Raw genomic sequence first — 23,524 nt, 5'->3', positions numbered from 1 at the left:
TTTTCTGGAATATCTGCCCCATTCTCTCATTTCCTGCCAGTGGAAAATCAACATACACAGATAATCTGGCATCCCCTCCAAACTCCTGACCAGGGCATTGGAACAACCAGAGAGGAGCCTGCCTCAGGGAATCCATCCTAGTTTTACATTGAGCCCACATGCTGGGACTGGACTTTGAAAGTGGAGAAGGTCAGAGTGCTGTGTGGTTACTCATGCAGTACAGCTATCTCAGGGTTATGTAGCTCACTCACTATGGAAGTTCAGTGAGTTGCTTTAGGCTCCCAGAAACCGAGGACACACAGTTTGCAAGGTGAGAGTCTCTCACTAATTTCAGGTTTATCTCCTCTAAGTCCAGGTGTTGCATTAAACTGGAGAACTGGTTTGTTGCAGTGGCTCACCACACTGTTGCATGGAGCTTCTGTTGCTGAGATAGAATATTTAAAGGGTGTGTTCAGTTTTTACTACATGCAGGGGTGTTTGTGTCTGCAAAGGGAAGGTACAAGGGGCAGCTGCGGGACTAAAATCTGGCCCTCACAGTAGTATTTGACAGCCTCTAGTGTTGAAAAATAATGAGACAGCCCTAAAAAATCATGAGATTTTTAAGCCAAAGTTTTGGGTGCTTTTTATTTGCCTTCTGATGTTAAAGCATTTGGGAGGTGGGGGTCACATTCTCAAGGTTTTCTCCAGAACCACAAGAGCTAGAAACTTACTTAGGAAAAAGAAAAGAAAAAAGAAAGAAAGCTGAAATTCATGAGTCCAGAAAGTGGGGCTTTAAGAAAAATACCAGCTATCTCAAAACTTGGGATAAAATCATGAGATTTGGCAACACTGGGGGTGGGGGATACTGTGTTCCCTTTTGCCACCTCTAACAGGACCTTGCATAGAGGGATGGTCATGATGGCATTTTCTCCACAATCCAAAGGGGAGGGCACAGTACTAGGGCTGGATTAAGGCAACCTGCCATAGATACATCATAACACCGAGTCCCTGTTGCTCTAACCACATAGTTCCACTACTACCCCATTGACCCCATTGAGGACCATTCAGGGGTCATACATTGCCCTCAGTCTGACACGACTGCTAGTAGGGGACATCTCCTAAGGTCTGTATTCTACCTTTGACTGAGGAACACTGGTACAGCAGGGTTAAGAAAGGAATCCCCTCCTCCCCCCCATTGTATTTTAGGGTTTTGTTTTGTTTTGTTTTGTCGTCTCCTTCCTCTGAAGCACCACAGATGGCCACAGCTGGAGATAGGACACTGGATGGGGTGGGCCGGTGCTCTGAGATGGTACAGAAAAGTCTCTTTCTGAGGTGTTGGCTGACTGGTTCTTGCTCACATGGTCTCCAAACCTTTTTGATCACTCATCCCATCAGTAAAAAATTTTTGAGCGTGCACCCCCGCAATATATGTATATTTATGTATAAATTGTATACACATACTACTGTACTAATATATTATGTACACTATAAAACATACACAAAAATAGAAATTAAAAAAGGATGAGATAAAGATGAAAAACAATATTTAAATTTTTTTTATTTTATTAATGACACAAAACCCCTTTTTGCTCTCACAAAAAAATTACTATTAATATTTTTAGTGAGAGCAATGTGATTAAATATGCTTCATTATTCTGAAAATCTTGGTTTAACACTTTGTGATACAGCGATTCGAAGGTCTGCATTAGGTTTAGGGTGCCGGAGGGCACTCAGGGTAGGGTGCAGGGTTTAGGAGGGAGTTAGGGTGCGGGAGGGCACTCAGGGTGGGGTGTGGGGTCTGGGAGGGTGTTAGGGTGCAAGAGGGCACTCAGGGTGGGGTGCGGGAGGAGGCTCAGGGCTGGGGCAGGCAGGAGGTGCAGACCACTCACCCGGGGCAGCTCTCGTTTGGTGCAGGGGGTGTGCAGGTGGCTCTGCGGGCGTGGCACCGCCCCCATGGCCCCTATTCTGGGAGCTGCCCCTCCCTGCCAGGCAGGGCCACCCAGAGCGTAGGGGCTTTAGGGTCTGCAGGGCCTTGGGCTAAGGGGGCCCTGGGGCCCCGGCTGCAGCTCTGAAGCCCGTTTCGGAATGTGGCCCTGCAAGTACAGGCTGGAGGACTCAGGAGGAGCAGCAGCTGCTGGAGAGAAGCAGCGTTTTCCCCTTCAAAGCTCTGCTTCTCTCCAGCCAGCTTCGAAGGGGAAAGCGCCGCTTCTTTCCCGCCGCTGGCTGCACGGCTGCCCCTGCTCCTCCAGGGACCAGAGGACTCAGGGCTACATTCCGAAAGGGGCTATAGAGCTGCAGGCCAGGGCCCCCGGGACCCCTTAGCCCAGGGCCCTGCAGCCCCTAAAGCCCCTGCGCTCCAGGTGGCCCTGCCTGGCCGGGGATGGGGGCGGCAACTTCCCTGCTCGCTCCCTCCCTCTGTCCTCCGGCCGCCCCTTTCTCTTTTTTTCCTCTGGCGACGCTCCTCCCATTGCACCCCCCAATGGATCATCTTGTGCACCCCCTGGGGTGTGCGCACCCCACTTTGGAGACCACTGGTCTAACTGACCACCGTAGGTGGGGCTGGGAAGGAATTCCCCCCCAGGTCAGACTGGCAGTGAGTTTGGGGGATTTTCGGTTTCCTCTGCAGTATGGGATGGGGTCACTTGCCAGGATTATCTGGGTGTATTTCACCTAATAAATTCCCGGCCACTGCACAGGCATCGGACATTAGTGCACCTTGGTTCCTCCTATTCTTCTGAGGGCTGTGATATTTTGGTTGTTGGGTTTACTGGGCAGGTGCTGGGTGGTGTTGGGGTCCTGTGATATACAGACTGGATGATCTGGCCGTCCTTTCTGGCCTCAAGCTCTGTGACTCTAATTCCAGTGTGGGCTGCAGGTGTTAACTACTTCTAGGTATGCCCTGTATTCCAGTCATGTTATGGAGCTGGTTAGATTCCCCCTAGCTCTGCGCCTGATGGGAACACCTGGAACCTTTATTTGTATGTCTTTGGATCAGTGTTTACTCAAAAACGAAGTAGAGGACTAAAATGACAATTAGCAGGAAAAAGACATTGTTCTTTATTTTCCTGGGTGCAAACTGTCAAAGCCATTGTGTCACTGAGATTGCCTGAAAGGGAAGAGAAAAATAAAAGAAACTTTTGTCACTGTAACGTCAGTCCTAGATCTCTGCTCCTCTCTCTTTGCCATAGAAGCCTTCTGCATTCCTTGGTACTTGAAAGCAGATGCTACAAAGAATATACAAACAAACGCCACCAGGAACATATCTGTTCTTTAAAACTTAGAGCAGGAATGGAGCGAGTGGATCAAGAAAAGATTTAGGCCATGTCTACATCTAAAATTTTGCAGCGCTGGTTGTTACAGCTGTATTAGTACAGCTGTATAGGGCCAGCGCTGCATAGTGGCCACACTTACAGCAACCAGCGCTGCAAGTGGTGTTAGATGTGGCCACACTGCAGCGCTGTTGGGCGGCTTCAAGGGGGGTTCCGGGAACGCGAGAGCAAACCGGGAAAGGAGACCAGCTTCGCCGCGGTTTGCTCTCGCGTTCCACGAACCACCCTGCAAACCGCAGGGAAGGAGACCTGCTTGCTCGGGGTTCCGGGAACACGAGAGCAAGCCGGGGAAGGAGACCAGCTTGATTACCAGAGGCTTCCTCCTTCCACGGAGGTCAAGAAAAGCGCTGGTAAGTGTCTACATTGGATTACCAGCGCTGGATCACCAGCGCTGGATCCTCTACACCCGAGACAAAACGGGAGTACGGCCAGCGCTGCAAACAGGGAGTTGCAGCGCTGGTGATGCCCTGCAGATGTGTACACCTTCAAAGTTGCAGCGCTGTAACTCCCTCACCAGCGCTGCAACTTTCTGATGTAGACAAGCCCTTAGACATTTTCAGTTACCAGCTTGAATCTCCACCTCCTTATTACCCAGCTGTCTGTGGTCGTCCAATGTTCCAGCTCAGCAAAGCATTAATTGTAAGCAGTGTGTTAATGAGACCTTGTCCTCTGTGCAGATATGACCCCACCTCCCAAAGGCTGCTGTAAAATGGTACAGAACAGAGGGCAGGAATTCCCATTATTCTGGGCAAAACTGATAGTCTCTCCACTTCAGGAACAGATGTGTCAGACAATCAGAGTCTCTTTCTCAAATCCATTATCACTCAGAGACGCGTTTTTCAAGTGAACTGGGCAGGCTAGGTTGAAGACCACACAGTGTCCAGTAGAGGCTTGGGCTGCACTTGTTCCAATTATTCTTTATCTCCTTACAAGCAGTCAGGTTCATTGGTGGAGCAAGGATTCTGCTCCATTAGCACCCTACAGTAGAAGCTTGCAGTAAAAAGGCTTCAGCCAAGTCAAGCCAGCGTTCCACCTTGTCTCCTGTTTCTAGCTGTCTGGAGGGAGCAGTTCTGGTGAAGCTTCAAAAGCTTCCAGGAAAACAACATGCTGTGGGCTGGAAGCTACGCTACCCTGAGCATCACAAGGCCCCAGGCAGGCAGCTGGAAATGGCAGCGGAAGGAGGACCCCACATCAATTATTCCCTGAAAGTTGCCGAAAGGTTGGTCTGCTCCTGGCTCTGGTGCAGTGAGTTAATTAATTATTCCCGTCTCTCTGTTCGTTATTGGGGAGGCTGATAAGTGGCAACAAGTCCAGCTGCAATGGAGAAATTAAGTTGTAGCTGCGTTAATGGAGATGCGATCTCTGCAGTACCTCTCTTCAATTAGCAGCCTCAAGAGCAACTCCTTGCAATGAATCAGTTAGCAGTCTGCACAAAGCCTCTGGATTTCTGACAGGGCAAAAGAGTGCTCCTGCCATGGTATGCTAGAGCAGAGAGGCATGGAAAAGGCTGAGGAGCCAGTGAAGCACCCCCTCCACTTATCTTCACCATGCCACAAGTGTAGACTCACTATGGTGCCAACAGAAGGAGGGGGAGCCTGCCCTTGTCTGTGGTAGATTTACGATCCTCTCCTGGATCAAGCGTGTCCCACCTCATAAAAGTCAGCCCATGTTCTGTATATTGCAGTTAATGAGGAAATAGCTGGACTGTGCACAGGCGAGCTGCTGCCAGTAATACAGGCCTGTGAGCCAAGAACCCCAGTGCACATTCTGGATGTTAGTGATCATTGCTCCCTGCCTGGGGTAGGGTGTTGTTGCTACAAAGGGAGGAAGGGGGGCACAGACAAGCAAGGGGGCTTGGCTGAGTGAGTGGGAGACCTGGCAGTGTGGTAGGGGCTTGTGGTTTAGGCAGGGAACTGGGGCCCCTAAGAGCTAGGTTCAATTCCTGGCTCTGCAACAGACTCTTGGTGTTACTGCAGGCAAGTCACTTAACCTCAGGTACCCCTCAGTTAGAAGAGGATAATAAAGCTTACTTTCTCAGTTCTTTGTCTGGCTTCTCTAGTACGCCTGGGCGGGTCAGGTCTGTTTCTTACTACATGTGTGCATAGCGCTGCAGGTGCTACAGAAATATAAATCATTGATACTAGCAGAACCTGGAATAAGAGTTCCGGCTCCCAGGCCCCCTGCGCTAGCCACGTGACCGCACCTCACCATGCCTAGCACTCACAGTCAAGACACGTTCACTGGTGAATGCCTGACTCCAAGACACAGTGGCTTCTGTTCTCTTTATGACCATCTCCCTGTCAAGACAACATATACAGTGAACTGAACTGCAAACCCTGCTTGTGAGGCTCCTGGGTCATCTGTCGCTGGTGGGTATAGGGAAATACTGCCCAGTGGATGGCAGTCTCCCCTGCAGGCTCAGCTTTCTCTCTGAGCTGGGTCACAAAGTAACTTGTGAAGAGAGCCCTTCCAGGAGTAGGGAGAGTTTGAAATTGCCATAACAAGTGACATCACTAGGAACCCAGGTGAGCTCAGGCAGCCAGAGGAAGCTGCAGCGTTAAAGAAAATAGCAAGGGATGAAGGAGGCCAAAACCACAAACCCGAGCACAGCCAACTGCCCATACTTAGGATTTTATCAGGGATGTTTACTGAACAAGTATCCACAGAGGGATCCACTCCAACCTCATTAGATTTCCTGGCTGCTCGGAGGGAACCCATCCAGGGACTGGGTTTCTTCCCCACAACCTTACTGGCTCTGGTCCTTACGGAGGCTGCCGCACTGGCTGGGTTGCTTATGAGCTGGCAGAGGGAGTGGGATACGTGCCGTTAACTTCCACCCAAGGTGTCAGTGAGGAGGAGGGTGAGCTGGTGGAGACAAGGTGCCAGACTGGCTCCCGGTGAAACACCACTCAGAGGAGGACTCACTGCTCCACGCTCAGCTCCGCAGAAGGGTCCCTCCAGCCACACGGGTGGTGCAGAGGCTGCCATCTGCCTGGTGCCATTGTGCTGGGGGAATGTCAGGGGGAGCAAGCATGCAGCCTGCGTTCCTCTCCTCAGGCCCATGGGGAAGTGTGGAGTGCACAGAGTTAGTGTAAAAGGTGCGTGTCTTTCTAAGCAGTTCCCATCACCTTCCGCTCTGTGAGCCTGGTCAGATCAGATCAGCACATAACCGGATGATGCCATTTTCCCTTTGACCCAGTTTGCTTCAACCCTCCTCTCTTGTCGCCTTCCCACTCCTCCACCCCAGCACCTGGATGAACTCCTGGTCTCGCCCCCATCCCCTGGACTCTCCCCACATCCCCCCTCAGTAGTCTCAGTACTTTCCCCTTTGACAGCTCTGCAACCCCCCTGGCACGCCATTCTGTCTCCTGCCCCCTGCCCCACCCCTAGCACCTGCTGGCGTTTTCTCCCACGTGCGCCCCAGCAGCAGGCATAAGCCGCGCTTGCCCATGCGTTGCAGGACTGTCAGACATTCCCCACAGGAGATGTTTTGTGTTACCAGAGGATCACGATGAGACAACACCACATCTACTGGCCTGGCAGGTTTCTGCTCGTCTGGCCCTGATCTGTGGCAGATTCCTGCCACAGGTGCTGACTTTCTTCTTTCCGTTGCTCCACCCCGAGGCCCTGCCCCTGCTCTGCCCCTTTCCCCAAGACCCAACCCTCGCTCCACCTCTTCCCAGCCCGCCCCGTCCCACCTCTATCCCTTCCCCCAGTGCCTCCTGCCTGCCATCAAGCAGTGGATCGGCGGGTGTCTGGTGGGTGCTGAGCACCCACTACTTTTTTTCGATGGGTGCTGCAGTCCCAGAGCACCTATGGAGTGGGTGCCAATGGTTCCTGCTCAGAAGATTATTAAAGGGGATTGTCAGTGAGAACGAAAGGCTCAAATGAAAGGAAGTGAGATTCCTGCAGTGCATACAATGGCATCACAGGGTCCCAAGGAGCACACGCTAAGGACCAGCTCCAGCCCTGCTATAACCCTGGGAGAGCCACCCGCTTCTGTGAAGGAAGCATGTCACTGATTACCTAGGAGACCATGATGAATGATCCTCCAAAACACTGTGCCCCCTTTCCAGGTGCACTGAAAAGTAGGAGAAATATACTGGTAGCCAAGGATTAGCCCTTGGTTTCCTGTTTTCTCCCTTGGAGGCGATCCCCCTGTGATCAGGGTGGAGTGTGAAGGGCAGGAATGTAGGGGTCCTGCTGAGTCATTTCCTCCCAAAAATGAAAACGATTTTTAAAAATCCAGAATCTTCTACAGAGAGAGTGCCAGTGCAACAAGTGTCTCTTCGTCATTGGCGCTCACAGAGACGCCAAGCAAGAAATGATCCAAGGAAACTGAACTCCCCATAAGCATACATAGGAGGCTTCTCCAGGGCTGGGCTGAGAGACACTGAGCAGGTAGGGAAAGCCTGCACTGCCATTACTCCCCGCTGTGTGTCGTAACTGTTCTGAGTCTAACTGAGTCCAGCACCATCAGCCTGGCACCACTCATTAGCACAGGAATTACCTAATGAAACCAAAGAATGAAGGGAGGCAGCATTTTATTAATATCCATAAAGATGTATGTCTCTGTATCTGAGTCTGGGGATCTTATCCACATGCTGCAACACCTGCTCATGGAGAGTCCTGCCAGCTAGAGAAGTGCTTGAAGAAATAAGGTCTGCAAAGGAAAGGCGATCGGCACAGTGGTGGGGGAGCTAGGCAGTTGGAGACATGCTTACATTAGTCTAGCCTTTAGTTTAATACACTGGCTCAGAATCCTCTTGAGCTGATCCAAAGTCCACTGAAGCCGAGAGTCTTTGCTTTGCCTTCAGTGGGATATGCACCTGTCCCTGAGTAAGATGGAATGAGAAACTCCAAACACCAAGAGAACATTGGCAGGCAGAGAGGTTCGACTGAGGTTCTTCATAGTGTCACTAATGTCTGATTATTTCACTGTTTTAGGCTGCAGTGGTTGCTGGGTACTGAATACATGAATCATGCCTTCTTCCGTGCTAAAGATGTTAGGGAAGCTAAGTAGTAGGGAAGGAGGAGATTTGGGTAGGAAGCAGCTGGGTGATCAGACACTTTAATAAGATATGTGCCCATCGCTGCTGACCACATTACACAACTTGGCCAGTTATTGGATGCTACGTAGCACACTAGAGCAACTATCTAATGTGCATAGTCAAAGGGAAAACAGGCTACATCATGAACTTGGGTGTAAGCTGCAAACTTGCTAAAATGCCTGTGTCGCCCACGCTAATACCAGGTGCTTTTCTGTTGTCTAGACCACTTACAGAGGTTAATGAGTCTGCTACGGCCTCTGTGCTAATGGACGAAGCCCTTCAGCTCAAACAGCAGTGGCCAGGGGTGAAAATAACTTAAAGGACTTATGGGTACTCCAGAGTCCTTAGAAGGGGGCAGGGCCTTGTCCAGAAGAGGCGGATCCTCTACCTGAAGAGGTGGGGCCTTTAAATCCCTGGGTGTTTTAAATCAGGATTTAAAGGGGCTGTGGTAGCAGCAGTTCGGAGCCCCGGGCCCTTTAAATCTCCCCCGAGCTACCAGCGTCAGCGGGGCTTCAGCGCCTATTTTAAGGGCCGGGGCGGTAGCAGCTGCCTGAGCCCTGGACCCTTTATTTGCTGCCAGGGGAAGCCGATCCGCCCCAGTACGGTGCACCGGCTCTTGCCAGTACGCCATACTGGGGTGTACCGGCTTACTTTCACCTCTGGCAGTGACTTATGCTTACAGCCTCAGAGGTCCTGCCTTCAATCCCTACAGGTGATCCAAGCAGGGCTCTTGTTACAACTGCATTGAATGCTACCAGCCTGTGCATGGAAGGGGGAAGTCCAACTGGCTGGTGATGCTTATTGGAGATTGGGCTAGGACTAGTTGTTTAGCAGCTCTAGGGAGGTGCACCAGCCTGTAGACTAGAAGATAGTACTGTTCCTGGCCTTGCAAAGGGCAGTCAGTTTTTCCTAAGCACCAAACGATTATCCTGAGTTGCAGAAGCGGACTCCTAGTGCGTGAATGGGACAAGCCTGCATTCCAACCCAGCCTCCCACTTCACTTCACTTCCAGTGGGACATGCAACTACAGACTTAGGAAGGAAAAATTTGTTTTTCATGGGTAAAAATATTTTCTGCTGATGGCTAAAACGCCCCAGCTGAACTGCTTCCAGTACCTGTAAGGTCCATGCTGACTCTGCCCCTGCTGATTGGGGGTGGCCTTGAGATGTCTTCATAGACGTGAAAATATAGCATTTCTCGTGAGTGACACACTCTGTCTCTGCTGTCTGATTCCTAGACTGTCAGTCATGGTAACCTTGGGTGAAGCTGAGTGTTCTTTTGCTGCCTGCAACTGGAGCTTGGACCATCAGAGGCATCTGAATAAAGGATCTAAGGGAAAGAATGAGGGGGATCTTCATCCCCATGAGAATGACATGGGCCATGCTCAGACTCTGATACACAAAGGGACCTCCAGCAGCACAGGACAAGGAGATTGGTGGTTTGCTTTAAAAGTCATTATAACATTTCCTCATTGGCGCATGTGACCCATATGTGTTCTGTACCATGCATGTGATTTCATCATTTGTAATTAAAGCCATATGTTATGCTCTGCACTTTCCATGGTATTAAACAGTTGGCACCTCTTCTTGTAGTCAGTTGTGCAAGAAAATAGTTGATACAAAGATCTGAATAAAACTCCTTTGAAACACATTGGCAGGTTTTGCTGTTGCTATAGAAATGAAGAAACGGACACAATGAATTTACATTTCATGCAGCTATTCTTCACATCAAAGCCATTTAACATACCATCGTTGATAACATCACATATATTTTCAGTGCATTGTACTCAGCTGAAATCACATACATCTGTGATTAATACAGTCTAGCACATTTTCCCCTAATACCTTTCATTTGTTTAGAGCTGTTATGTCCTGTAGCTCCAAGTGTTCACTTTGGCCATCCTGTTCTATTTTGCATTTCAAAGACTAGCTACGATAACAGGCATCTCCACCCAGGGCTGGAAACTTTACTCTGCTTCTTCAAGGTCTTTCGCCATCACTTAAAATATAAAGTCTGAGGTTGGAGAACTGGCTAGTCCAGGGGCTTGGGAATGGGATGTGGAGTGGTTTACCTTTGGTTCACTGATTCCAATCCAGGCCCAAACTAGTAGAGACTGAAAGTAGTTACCATCTGGTGGCTGTTCAAATGACTTGTGAGAAAAGAATGTAGGCCTTAGTCCAGTTTCTAATGGTCAGGCGACCACGTCATAAAACCACAATCTCATCTGGGACCAACTGACCCCCTCTGTGTTAGCAGAGGCTGAGGAGTGAGTGAGCAATGACAATGAATTACCTCCGCCTACCCAAAGATGTTCCCGGCAGGTCAGGTTTGAGGCATGTAGGTGGGACAGTGAGAGGGTTAGCTTGCCCTGCCAGTGCTCATACTCTGCCTATTCTGTGGAAAAGGGCTTTTTTTTTTCAGCACTGTCTGTTCATCATCTGTCAGGGGCACTAAACTAACACCATTAAAAAAATATTTAAAATGGCTCTCTGTACCCGTGCTCCAATTGTCTATTGTCAAATTCTAAAATGTCCAGGGAGAAGAAGCCAAGAGATTGTACTGAGGAAAAAAATTCAATAATGCAAACTGAAAAAATAGTTACTTAGCCAAATACATGGAGAAATTTCATAATTCAGACCCGGGGGGGGGTTATTGTTATTACTGCTACAGTGTAGCCAATCATATATCAACCATTGTGAAAGGATAATAAAAATGTTTTGAGTAGATATTGCATCCTGGCAGTAATTCTGTGAGATTTTTGCTGGAGGCCAGACAAAAATAATTATAATTGTCGCCATAAATTCAATATTCAGATATTCCAAAGAATAGGAATTTGTATAACAAAGCTTTTGTCCCTGTAGACATCAGTCAGAGGAGGCTTTTTCACTATTGTTTGGTAAGCAATGTCAGGAATCTTCAAATTTCAAACACTATAGTCCTCTGAGAATTTATTTTTGTTACCAAACATGATCACACGTAAGCGCCTTAAAAAAAATCGTAATATATGTTTTGTCTTTCAGCTGAGATATAAAACCACGGTCCTGGCCTTGTGTGGTGACAGAAGAGCCCATGGTAACTTTCGCAGGAGTTGCATTGTTAACTGAGGACTCCTGATCAAATTGCCATTCCTTCTGCCTGCTGCCATTCTCCCTATGGTTGCAGCTACATAGGATATTTTTCTTCACTTCTGGTCATAATCTAGCATGTTGCATTACTGTGGGCTGTTAAACAGCTGCAGTGTCCCATCCCAGAGGTAGGTGCACTCCAGATGCCTACATGGTAAAGAGCTTTGGGATGAGAGATAGGTACATGGAGTATGTCTATTAATGTAAGACTTCCTTTCTCTCTCTCTCTCTTTTTTTTTTTTTTTGGCTGTTTGCATTATGTTCAGGAGCTAGCCTAACATTCTCAATGTACATAATTCAGAGCTAAGCCAGCCCGTTGGGTTAGCAGCCATCAGCGGGGCCTGGAACACAAACAAGTAATCAAAGAGGTCTTAGGCCTGGTCTGCACTACCGGGTTAGGTCGAATTTAGCCACGTTACCATAGCTGCCTCGAAACTGAATTCTGTTGCCCAGCCATGTGTGATGTGTCACCATACGGGCAGGCGCTCAATATAAAAGGCAAAATGTGATCTTGTACCTAAAGCACATGTGCTGTCTGCTGTGAATTGCTTGATTCACTGTGAAAGAGTCTCCCTTCTGTTCTCAGAAATGTATCATCTTAAATTCTACTCTCCCTTTCTATCTCCCCCCAGGTGCAAATGTTTCTACGCTCCCCCTATCATCTCTGTCCCTGAGGTTATTGCAGATTAGAAGACGAAAAAAACGCACTCGTGATGACATGTTTTCCGAGCTCATGCAGTCCTCCTGCACTGATAGGGCACAGCGTAATGGATAGAGGCATTCAGTGGCAGAGGCCAGCAAAGAATTAAATGAGTGCGAAGAGCAGAGGCAGGACGCAATGCTGAGGCTAATGGAGGAGCAAACGGACATAATGAAGCGTCTGTTGGAGCTTCAGGAAAGCTAACAAGAGCACAGACCCCCACTGCATCCACTGTATAGCTGCATGCCCTCCTCCCCAAGTTCCGTATCCACCTCACCCAGATGCCCAAGAACGCAGGGGTGGGGAGAGCCTCCAGGCACCCAGCCACTCCACTCCAGAGGATGGCCCAAGCAACAGAAGACTGTCATTCAAACGGTTTGATTTTTAGTGTGGGTACAATAAACAATGTGGCCTTGTCCTTCCCTCCTCTCCCACCCCACCTGGGCTACCTTGTCCATTATCTTCTTTTTTTTTTAATTAATGAAAGAATGCATGGTATCAAAACAATAGTTACTTTATTTCAAAGGGGGGAGGGTGGTTGGCTTACAGGGAATTAAAATCAACAAAGGGGGTGGGTTTACAGCAAGGAGAAACACACACAACTGTCACACCATAGCCTGGCCAGGCATTAAACTGGTTTTCAAAGCCTCTCTGATGCACAGCACGCCTTGCTGTGCTCTTTTAATCGCCCTGGTGTCTGGCTGCTCAAAATTGGATGCCAGGCGATTTGCCTTACCTTCCCACCCCACCATAAACATCTCCCCCTTACTCTCACAGATATTATGGAGCGCACAGCAAGCAGCAATAACAATGGGAATGTTGGTTGTGCTGAGGTCTGACCTACTCAGGAAACAGCGCCAGCGTGCTTTTAAACATCCAACTTCACATTCTACCACCATTCTGCACTTGCTCAGCCTATAGGTGAACTGCTCCTTACTACTGTCCAGGCTGCCTGTGTATGGCTTCATGAGCCATGGGAGCAAGGGGTAGGCTGGGTCCCCAAGGATAACTATTGGCATTTCAACATCCCCAATGGTAACTTTCTGGTCTGGGAAGTAAGTCCCTTCTTGCAGCTGCTTGAACAGCCCGGAGTTCCTAAATATGCAAGCATCATGCACCTTTCCCAGCCATCCCACGCTGAGGACGGTGAAACATCCCTTGTGATCCACCATTGCTTGCAGCACTATTGAGAAGTACCCGTTGCGGTTCACGTACTGGTTGGCAAGGTGGTCCAGTGCCAAGATGGGGATATGTGTTCCGTCTATCGCCCCACCACAGTTAGGGAACCCCATTGCAGCAAAGCCATCCATGATGACCTGCACATTTCCCGAAGTCACTATCCTTGATAACAGAGCTTCAATGATTGCATTGGCTACGTGGATCACAACAGTCCCCATAGTAGACTTGCCCACTCCAAATTGATTCCCCACTGACTGATAGCAGTCAGGCATGGCAAGCTTCCACAGATCAATCACCACTTGCTTCTCAACTGTCAGGGCAGCTCTCATCTTGGTATTCCTGCGCTTCAGGGTGGGGGAAAGCAACTCACAGAGTTCCAGGAAAGTGGCCTTATGCATGCAAAAGTTTCTCAACCACTGTGGATCATCCCATACCTCCAACACTATGCGGTCCCACCAGTCTGTGCTTGTTTGCCTGGCCCAGAATTGGCATTCCACTGTATCAGCCAGCCCCACTGACACCATGATGTCCCAATTGCCACAGCCTGTGCTTTCAGGAACGTCTGTGTCCATGTCCTCATCAAAATCCTCCTCATACTGGTGTCTCTTAGCCCGGTTCTGCTAAGTGGGCTGATTCCGAGTTCCCACTTGTTGTTTTATCCATCCAGTGCAAGCCTGAAGGGAAGATTGCAGAGTGGTCCCTCTGAGTGCTACTGTTTTTCCTGATGGGTGGCAAGACAGACCTCAAAGAGAAAAGAGATTTGGTGGGATGGGGGAGTGACATTTTACTGCAAAAACCTTAGGAGAATGGGGACCACATGGTACTTCTGCTGCTTGGTCTCTTCTTCAGCAAATAGCCACTGAGCTGAATGTGGCTTTCCGCAAACCTGTATTTAAAAGGAGAACCCAGCTATGTGGGGGCTGTGTGGCCTAAGGGAGAGGGAATAGGAGGTGGAGCATCTTCCTCTGTAATCTAACCTAGCTTCATAGAGAGTGAGAGGTCTGTTATCTGATGGCTGTTTGGTAGCATCCATGTAAATGAATTGGTGGGTCCTCGAGCTGGTCTACACTAACGCTGTTGGTCAATCTAAGTTATGCTAGTTCAGTTATGTAAGTTACGTAACTGAAGTCAGCATAATTTAGGATGACTTAGTGCAGTGTAGACAAGGCAGTATGCCAGTGGGAGCATGCTTCCGCCTCTCATGGAGGTGGAGTACAGACGTCGACGGGAGAGCACTGTCCCATTGACTTAGTGTGTCTTCACCAGGCCTGCTAAATCGACACTGCTGCATCGATGGCAGCAATCATGATTTAGCCAGTAGTGTAGACATGGCCTTAGTCTGTTTCTGAGGACAAGATCAGCCATCTGGGTAGTTGTAGCTGTAGCCAGCAACCGCCTTCATCTCCAATGGTCTAGTTTCACCAGGTTGCTTGGTGTATGTCACGCTGTCTGGAGTGGCTCAGGACTGTGAGTGCCTCCCGCAGGCCAGACACCCCAACTGGGAGTACATTCTATAATTAGATTTCACTAACCCAGTACCACAGGTGAACTCCCAAAGTACAATAGTAGTCTCATAATGAGGTCTCAGACAGTCCCCTTAGACACTGCAGACTATCTTGCCACCCAGGCAAGCTGGACTATGTGATAAATGTCTCTTACACACACAAATCACAAAATATTCAGGTTACACCCAGTTCCAAGAGACTATTCGCTCACCCAGGTCAATTAGCTTCCTAGATCTCACACCGAAGATAACACTGGTAGCCAATTCTAAAGTAAACTAACTAAAGATTTATTAGCTAAGAAAAAGGAATGAGAGTTATTGAGAGGCTAAAGCAAATCAAAGTATATGTACAGGTGAGTCTCCAGCAGTGCTATGTTAGAATCCAAACTGTCCAGAGATGCAGAATTTTATCTTGTATCCATATTTGTAGCTTCTTCTCACAGAATCCAAGCTGTCAGCAACAGTCCCCATGCAGGGCCCTTCTTCATGCACTTAACAAAGTATTTGATGTTTGATCTCACACACAATGACCATTTGCTTTCCAGGAATTAGCACTTTCCTGTTAAAGTTTTCATTTCCATTCTATGAGGCTTCTTTCTCATTTGATGGGTTGCTTAGTTACAGGGGTATGCACAATACGGGTGTTTGCTGTTCCATTATAACAGGGTACAGATAAGTGAAAACAATGCATGTAACATCCTCCAAGTCTTCATGAAGTTTAAACACTAAACACATTCTTATACATTTTAACATCTACTTTAAACTATACTACCACCCAAGTGAGCTGGTCTGGCTTCCAGCCGTGAGTTTGTCAGATCACAGCTGGCACCTAGGCCTTTGCCAGACTGGGCGCTTAGGTTAAGAGTGTCACAGTACGGACATTCTATTAGGATGGAAGACCAACGAAGCACAAAGCGCGTTTACCAAGGTATGCTGTTACATGGCAGCGATTGCGCCACTGGTGACCATGTGATCAGCAGTCATGCTAAGATTGGCAGTGATAGACATAGAACATCCAGCCATACCATCTTAAGGACCTAGATGGACACCAATCCAACCATTGCTCCATCTGCACGGAGGCCACAGCCCTTTGGATGACGATGAGAAGGAGTCCATTTCCAAGCAGAAGGTGTCCCTGTCCCAAATAACTACCATTGCAGCTAGCACTTGTTGACATCCTTGTTTGGTGAGACTGAATTCTCTTCTCATCCGTAAAAAGGGGCCCTGCTGGATCAGCCGTGAGGCAAATTAGCAAGTCTACTTGGGGAAGCCCCAGGGCCTGATCTGGGATTGAGTGGAGGACTTCAGTCTCCAGAGCCATCAGTTCAGCATCTTTCATTAGCACTTGATTCAAACCCAATATTCAAAGAGAACAAACTGCAGCCAAACAGGGGTGGGTTGCCCTAGAGCTCAGCTGTGACACCTGCTTCTGTTGAACAGCCACAGCCCTCAGTGCGCTGCAGTGCTTCAGATGGACGTTCAGCTTTTTGCCTGAACATAGGGACTAGCTTCTTACACTGCAGGTGCTGGCAGAGCCAGAGCCAGGCTTTCTCTACAAATTCCCCATCTGCAGAACAATTTCCAGTGGCAACCTACAGGATTAGAATCCTGCGGCTGGGGATGTTGCAGCCATGGCTCCATCCACATCTGTCTACCACCCTCCGTGCTGGAGACATCTGGAACTGACTCTCACACACAGAGATCCTATAAACCAGCTCAAGCTGCTCCCCTTGTCAGCATCCTAAGCCAAGTCAATAAAGACGCGACTGAAACCTTAGTGTGTGTGTGTATGATCCAGTAGAGAAAAACAAACCTCTCTGTCTCCATACGGTTATGAAAGCAACGATGTCGCCTGGAAAATATGTACCGGAGAGCAAAAAGAACTCCCTGTATCAGGGGGTTGGGGAGGAGGTGGGCACCCACTCAAATATGACTAATCCCTGGAAATTATTTCTGATGAACATAATGACTTCGGCTCCAGCCCTGATCAATACGAGGAGCTGAAATGCCCATAAAGTGGCTCGGAATGCAAACTATGCACAATGATTTGTGAAAGGTATTTGCCTTAGAGTTCTATCTCAGTTGTTGTGCTAACTGTGAGGCAGGGTGACCCACTCTTGTGGAGGGGAGGGAGGCAGCTTGAGAGCTAAAAACTGATCTCTCCCCTCCCATCCCTTAGGGAAAATCCACATTGCCTTCAGGAACATGAGGATAGGCAGCTGCTTTGCTCGGGTCTAGAGCCTAATTAAAAGCAAATGGATTGTTTGGCTAGGATTATGTTGTATTCTAGCACAACACAACACAGCTGGCACTAGAGTGCCCTCTACAATAGTGCCATTCTGCTCTTGCTTACCAAGTCGGGGAGGATTCAGAGAGCCTGTACCCTCCATGCTGCAGTGCAGAGACCAGGTACAACTGCAGTCTGTTCCCCAGCGTGCAGGGCCTGCTGCTGATTAGTGCCCCTAGAAATGCTGGCCACCACAAAGAGGGCAGGAAGAGACAGTTTCTCGGCCCCCCACGCCCTCCAACTGGCCAGCATTGCCAGCCGGGCACAGGATAATGGATACTCCACAGCCCTGGAAGGGCGAGCCCATACTTGCACTCCCTGAAAGCTGCTGCAATCAGATGCCTGATTCAGGGGCTCTAGTGTCAATTTTCTGTTCACTGACTCTTCCAAAAAAGAAACAGGAATTGATTTGGGTTGACCCGAAAACAATGCTGTTGGGTTTTTTTTGACTTTTTGGAGATTCAAAAAGGGGGAGAAAAGTTTGGGGTCAAATGAAGTGTTTTGTTTTGATGGGAGAGAGGAGTTAATGTTTTGGCATTTTAAAAAAATGAAATAGAAGAAAATGACAAAATAAAGTCATTTTGACAGGAAAAATCAAAATTATAGAAACCAAGTATTTTGACTTTGTCAGAATTGTTTTTCCTGGCTGACACAATTCGGCAAAGCCCTCACAAATTTGTACAATGTTTCAGTGGCACCGAATCTGCATTTTTCGCCCAAGAATTTCACTCAGCTCTACTGCACACTGTTCCTGGGCTGTCAAGACCCCACTGAGCCCTTCCTTGTCTAGAGTTGACTCTGGCCTTCGAGATATTTTCCTGTCACTGATCTCAGGGGATCACAGTGAAGTGGGACCAGAGGAAAAACCTGCCCTGGGAAATCCCCAGGTGTTGCAGGCTGTGATGGGGTCAGTCCCTGGCCATGCCTTGGGGATTCAGGAAATTTCCTCATGAATTGAGGAGCTGAAGTTTCCAAGGCCTGGATCTTAAAATATAAAATATGAAGAGATCCCAACAGGGATGAACTGAACCTCAAACGGAGGAACTTCCCTGATACAGTGAGGAACAGGAAAATGAGTGTGTGTCTCTTTTTCTGTTTGTGTAGATGGAGTCCCTTGTTATTCCTTCCTCTGTGGCTCAGTTAATCAGCTGGCAGAGACTGGTTCTGAGTTAGCTAATAATATTTGTACTGGCTTAATAGACACCTGATAAAACACAGAGAGTGGAAAAACCCAACATTGAGGCAAAATATGAACACCTCCCTCTGCCTGGTTCTTTCTCAGGATGGAGCCCCTGAGCCCCAGAATGGGAGAGGTCTAGAAATATAAAATCTGGATTGGTTGGCTGCTGGGCTGGAATTTATCCCCATCCACCCATATTGACTGAGCATCAAACAGGGACGAGCGTTTGCAGCAAACTATGGGAGTATTTCACAAATACCATCGCTCTCCCTGCCACGCTGCAAGGAAAGGGCCTGTGTAGTAGATGCTGATTTAGCTTTCCAGGGTATGTCAGCGAAATCCTCCAGCACTCATTTAATGGAAGCCTGTAGGCTTTCCACCGTGCTTGTCCTGCTCCCTTTCAAGGGAATCCCATTGGCTACAAAGTGGAACTATGCCCAGCCAAATCCCCGAGCCCTTCCCTGTATAAACCTGCCCTACTGAACTTCAGTTGTGGAAGCACACAGCTTAGTGAGCTGTTACATCTTGCTGGAACTTCTGCATTTTCTGCTAGTGATTTCAGAAGCATTTTATAATTATTTATTTAAAACAAAGCCAAAAAAAAAAAAAAAGCCCATGCCTGACTTAGTAAGATGTATCGTGGTCTGAATTAGTGTCTGCTAATTCTAGATTGTGTCCCGTATGCCATGAATTTATGGGTGTCATTTCTCCTTGCTTAATTCAGCCTGTTCTGTTGGTAGTATTGCACTCTGGAACTCCCTCACTCGAATCACCTGGCCAGATGGGTCGCCGGTAAAGGGGTCGCTTCTGAATCTCCCTTTAAAAAGCCTAAGCAGATAAAGTCTCCTGCCCAGCCTGAAATGCGAGAGGCAGCTTATGGAGAGCTGCAGTCCTGTGGATTGAGAGGAGGCCTTGAAGGCCACTGTAACATTCATCTCTGAGTGGGAATCTGGCCTGTGTGGTGAAATCTGTTACTATCCTGAAGGCAGCCCAGATTTCTCTGACACAGAGCAAAAATAGCAGGAGCCCCTGCTGGGGATCAACAGAGCAACACTTCCTTCCATAACAATTTCCCTCAAACCTGGGAACAGGACCAGCAACTTGGCTCACAGCGGAGATGGAGTGGAACTGCCAGCAAGTAGCTTCTTCCCCAAGTACGCTGGCCTTAGTATCACATAAACACAGCCTGGCCTTTATTTAGGAATTGGAATGCACTGTCACCCGACTATCCCTCAGGAGAAGGGGCAGCAAGACCCGGTGGGATTTGCTTCTGCCTGCCGGGTGATGCCAGAAAAGAGTGCAAGTGGCTTGATTATGGGACTGCCCCGAATCCAAATCACTCTGCACTCACCCAGTTCAGAGGACGTTACATTCTGTCCTTCCACAAATCCTTTTTAAGAAACAGTCTGAAATGCCAGTCCTGGAAATGGAGGAGAGGACTGAGAAGTGAATGGTGAAGGGAGCATGGACACAGGATTCCTCCAGAGTTGTGCTTTCCAGATCAGGGACAGAGCACACTAAGGTGCAAGTTATCCTAGTGAAGCAGCTGCCTGCAATGAGGAAGTTTGCACCCATCAAGTCATCAGGAAAGCACATTAAAGGGTTTTCTCACCAGGCTGCTCCTCTCACATCCCAGACTCCAGATTGTGACTTGAGCACTCAGAGGATTTGCATGGGCAATACACTGGCAAAGTACATATCACATTCCCCACTATAAGCTGGCCCAGGAAAGGGTAACAGCCTAGTACTGCTGTCACCTAATAGAGTTATTCCTTTAGGTCAAGCGATACAGGTCTGTGGTGTGGATATGAAGGTCCTGAGTGCAAACCCTGTTGATGACCAATGCTTGGTGTTATACATGACACAAAAGATAAGCTGCTTGTAGTTTCAGTATTAACCTCTTCTTCTCCCTACTTGTATGTGTCTCAGTCACAGTTTGAAAAGAAGATCCAGTCAAATGAAAAAGCTATTAAAAACTACCTCAAAGCTTTGGCCACACTGGAGCATATCCTGGGACATGCCCAACTCTTTGGAGCAACCCAGAATTATTCTGGCCAGGTGTAAACCATGGTTGCCCCATGATTTGGCTTAGTAGATGTGGACTGGGCCTGCTGGCAAAGAGAAACAGTGGCACAGGTTACCTGTGACCACTGTAATCATTAGCTGACCCTCATTAAACCACTGGCATTCTTCACTTCTCCCAGTTCTGTTGAGATACAGCAGCTCTTTCTACGGTCTATGCTAATGTAGTACCCCATTGATCTGGTGTCCAGGAAAACATGCTTTCAGAGCCCAAAATCCTTAGTCTGTATCCTGTTGATGAAGCCTGTCTGCATGTTCACACAGCCCTTGAGCCGTTGTATGTTTCAGGGCTAGGAATCAATATTTGTGAACTAACTTTCTAAGCAGAGAAAGGGTTTTTTCACCATTGTGCATGCAAAGCCACACAGTCTTGGTAGTTGCATGTGCAGATGGTTAGAAGTGCAATGAGTCAGTTCTCTGCACAATTGCTACAGCTGCAAGCACAAGCTTGGTAATTACATGTGCAAGGTATCTATACAAATGCAAGCACACGTTTGTGTGTGTCCTGAGAATCTGGTCACATCCATATCTATCATTTATATACATTTTTTGCAGTGCTGTTCTAGCTCTGTCCATTGCAGTCTATGAGAGAGAGAAGTAGGTCTGCTAACATCTTTTACTGGACCAACTCAAGTGGAGGTAGTCACTGGGCATTTGGGGGTTAGATTGTTATGCATAAAAGGTTTGAAGTGGACAGTTAAGGGTATCAGGAAGCGTGATGTGTTACAAATTGTTGTAATGAGCCATAAAACCAGTGTCCGTATTAAGTCCATGGCTCTAGGTGTCTAGCAGAGTTAAGTTCCTAGGCTTGTCTTTTGAAGATGTTGTGCTGGGTTTCCTTGGAGGACAAGTATTGAAAGATCAGATATGGAGTGATCACTGTGTGAAAAGTGTTCGCCCATGGGTGATAGTGTGGTTTTGTCGTTTTATCATTTTTCTGCGGGAGTTCATTCGAGAGCGTCACGATGTGTGTGGTTTCACCCACACAGTTATCCGGGTCACCTACACCAGGCCTTACACATTCTGCTTAACTATCTGTCCCAATTTGTATTTTGCTCAGACACTCTGCTTCCTTACCCAGAGCTGAAGAAGAGCTTTGTATAGCTCAAAAGCTTGTACTTTACACCAACAGATGTTGCTCCAATAAAAGATCTTCACCTACCTTGTCTCATTCACCTAACTGTCAGCCATCATCTTTGTATTTCGAGTCCAAATTTGTTGCCATCCTACCCCTATTTGGGGGGTTCTCGGTGCCATTTCTGCAAATTATCAACACCAGGAAAAGCAAAATCTGGAGCTGGAGGTTAGAGACAATGTTATTTAGGCTGATGAAATGTAGAACCATGTTGTTTGGCATTTTGGTTTTGATATGTGCCCTGCATTCTGAGCCTTTATCCCACATCTGGGCTTTGGCAGGCTGAGAATCCTGCTTTTCAGGTTTAACTGTGGAGATCCCTCTCCTCTGGCCCATAGCTGTATCCTATGTGTTCGTTGTCATCGCTAATGAAGGCTGTGGTGCTAGCCACACTGCTCCCCAGGTCTCCTCCTCCTGTTCTCAGCTTTGTGCCTTCTTTGATGCTGTCTGCCATGCTTAGACCAGCCTCCTCTGCCTGTGCCAACCATCCTCTGCCTCACTGCAGCTGTGGATCCCCTGACACTGACCTGTCAGGCAGCATCGTCTTCACGTCCTTGGGCACCCCAGCGTTGTTTTCTCTGTGTTGGACTGCAAGCTGCAGGGGTCAGGGGCCTGTTCTGCAATGGGTCATGTACGTTTGGTATTGCCATAGGGTTATCGTCAGGAGTAGGAGACTCTGGTTGCCCCACCCCATGAACAGGTATTGGAATCTTGAAAGTAGACGCAGGTTAATTACTGGGGATTCCCTGGGGCAGGTGTGGCTCATTAGACCCCACCTTGAATATAGAAAAGGAACCTAGGATCACAGGCAGATAACCAATCAACATGCCCCTCTGTAGAGCAGCCAAGCCTAGGCTGAGGTTCGGGGAGTGTTTGAACTACCTTTGTGTTAATATAACCATGCCAGAGGAGGGGGTGACTCTCTACAGCAGTGTGTGGCTTTTGCCTGGCGCAGGGAGGTGCCTTGTCAGCTGATAGTCATTATCATCAGAGTGGGCCTCTTGCTTTTGGGAAATGTTCTCTTTGATACCCAGTGGTGAGAGATAAGCTCTTTCCAGGGACGTGCCTGTCTGGAAGGAGAAAGCACAGGTTCCCTTCCTTTGCCCAGCCTCTCCCCTCCTGCCTCCAAGCACAGGACCCTGGAAACATCTGCCAGGAAATAGCTGACAGCGTTGAACAGGAAGGCAGGAAACTCTGGGTTTTTATTTCTAAACACTGTGGCACTAAAGCTGTTTGAGGAGTTAAAAATAGCAATCCAGGGAACCTGCCTTTTTCCTGTTTGCTTCAAGCTCACACTTTCCTGCCTGTCCCTGCATTCAAACCTAGCCCAATCTGGCCCCTATTCCTGACCTCCTGAAACGGGACTTTGGTACAAGAGGGCTTGCACCAGTGAAAACTATATTGCGTTTGCAGCACAAATGAAAGAGGGCACGGGCGGCAAAGCTTAGGCACAGCCTCAGCTCGCAGCCCTGGGATGGGGTACCTTACAGGAGACCTAATGGTGGGGATGCATGGGGCAGGGGGAATATCTGAAAAACAGAAAGTACTCAGCTATAGAATTGCCTCCCCCTTGGTCTGTGTCTCTGCCTGTAGCTACACATGCCTGGGTCTCCCCTGCCTGTCTCTGTGCCTTATGTCTGTGTACTCCCAGTTCTCCATGGTTCTGGGTCTGTCTCTGTCTAACTACATTAAGGGCTTCTGCTGCATCCGTCACTAGAGTATCTGAATGCTTCCCAGGGAAATGAGATCTGTGTTACTGGGTCCCTAGTGGATTTCATGGGATCTCTGCTTTTCTCCCTTCTCTCATGCTCGGAAGCTCTACTTGAGGTACTATTCATTTCCGAAATCTGTAGCTGTCTCTAGCTTTCCCTATCTCTCCATGTCTCTACGACTTTGTGTCTTGGTGGCTGTCTCATCAGGTCTTTGTGGCCCTGTGGGTGTCTGTGGAGGTTACGTCCTGTCTCTGGGTGGCT

The 23,524-nt window shown here is 48.3% G+C and overlaps 1 long non-coding RNA gene across 1 annotated transcript; it reads left to right on the top strand.

The window, feature by feature from the left end:
* The first annotated feature begins 217 nt into the window (after positions 1-217).
* On the top strand, positions 218-12,157 carry LOC115635142. The gene is made up of 4 exons (XR_003996542.1): positions 218-310; positions 4,360-4,527; positions 11,380-11,612; positions 12,117-12,157. It is a non-coding gene; the product is annotated as an uncharacterized LOC115635142 (long non-coding RNA).
* The last annotated feature ends 11,367 nt before the right edge of the window (positions 12,158-23,524 follow it).

The sequence above is a fragment of the Gopherus evgoodei genome, chromosome 14 (genome assembly GCF_007399415.2).
Source record: "Gopherus evgoodei ecotype Sinaloan lineage chromosome 14, rGopEvg1_v1.p, whole genome shotgun sequence".
NCBI lineage: Eukaryota > Metazoa > Chordata > Testudines > Testudinidae > Gopherus > Gopherus evgoodei.
The sequence above is the reverse complement of the archived record's forward strand: the minus strand, read 5'-3'. Positions and strand labels throughout refer to the sequence as shown.